The sequence below is a fragment of the Sinocyclocheilus anshuiensis genome, unplaced genomic scaffold, assembly GCF_001515605.1.
Source record: "Sinocyclocheilus anshuiensis isolate Anshui unplaced genomic scaffold, SAMN03320099.WGS_v1.1 scaffold637, whole genome shotgun sequence".
Classification (NCBI taxonomy): domain Eukaryota; kingdom Metazoa; phylum Chordata; class Actinopteri; order Cypriniformes; family Cyprinidae; genus Sinocyclocheilus; species Sinocyclocheilus anshuiensis.
In genome coordinates this window covers 1,031,179-1,032,788 of record NW_015539816.1, presented here as the reverse complement: position 1 = coordinate 1,032,788, position 1,610 = coordinate 1,031,179, and positions in this window count along the sequence as shown.

The following is a 1,610-nucleotide window of genomic DNA, read 5'->3' as shown; positions in this document are numbered from 1 at the left end:
TTAACAATTAATCCAAGAAAGTTAATCAGCAGAAAAAAATTTTTGTCTTGGTAATCTTTAATAAAAATCGGAACATTTACTTCCGCTCTGGAATGACATTCCTTTTCTGATGACGTCAGTTTGACGGCTTGGGCAGAATATCCTTAAACACACCCCTCCAACCCTTAGATTGCTATGAGTGAGAGACAGAGAGGAGGGGCGCAAAAATAAAACCATGCTCTCTATTCAATATTCCGTTTCAGATGGAAATACGTCACTACACTGAAATAAAGTCGGCAGCAACTTCCGGTTCACGCGGACTTTAAAGTCTTGTAAAAACAAGACATTTTTAGCAAATGGCAATCCCTACTGTGAAATAAAGTGCTTTTGTATTCACAGCGATATTATTATTAGAACTTTGGCTGTCTTTCTCCAAAATGTAATACTTAATTCTTAATATTTATTAAACAAAATATCTCAAATCCGTCCACTGAAGCAGATGAGTTCAGAATGAGAATGTGCTCTACTGCCATCTGGTGGTGAACTTCATATTATAAAAACATTTAACATTTAACACTGTTTAAACCTCATGTGATTATAGTATGTTGACCTAATACATGTATTTTACTACTGATTAATGATTAAAGTTAAGTTTCCACTAGTGGGAGCAACATAGATCTACTAACAGATTTCAGGAAATTGGCTCACCCAGGCCTCATTAACATATCAATATATGCTAAATTTAGTCAGTCCCTACTGGTTTGATATTCAGTTTTCTTTTGGCTATAAATACGCAGCGCGCTGTCATAGACATGCAAATAATACCGAATATCATTCTGCATGATTTGTGAATTCAGGTGACGCTGTCCTTCGGGCCGAAATCAGGTTTTTTTTTTCGTAGCGTCTCTTAATTTTATAATGCCTATAGCGCCAAAAGTTGGACACTTTAGAGGAATGAAACTGGTGTCAGTTTCACCAGCTTGATTTGTGAATTTTTTCACAGTAGTTTTCACAGATCAGAATAGTGATGTTAGTGACCCAGGGAAGGGTTAACTGACCAACACTGCACTGTGAAACCTTTGCAAATCAGAATTTTGAAGCCAATTACTCAAGGAAAGTTACAACAACCAAAACTTTATTTTGTCAAACAAAGTGTACAATTGTATATAAATAGTGATGTAAATGAATTAGGGAAGGGTTAACTGACCAACACTGCACTGTGAAACTTTTGCGAATCATAATATTGAAGCCAATTACTCAAGGAAAGGTACAACAACCAAAACTTTATTGTCAAACAAAGTGTACAATTGTGTGTATGTGCTCATTTACCTAATGAATTGGAAACCGTTATTCACAGGAACAGCACCGAATGGCATTATTATAGGCTACAAAAAAACTGGGGGCAGAGCAAAGATAAACACCGCCACGCGATAAAATACGATTGTGAAAGTTTTCACAAATCAAGCTCGACCTAAAACAATGTTTTTGTATTCCAGCAGTCTGCGTGGTTATTGGTGATAGACGTTAAACATGAAGAACGCCTTTCTTTCACATTCCTTACTAGCGGACTTACCAAGGGGTTTACGGACAAGAGCTTTGCTGTGAAAAAATTCACAGATCAAGCTGGTGAA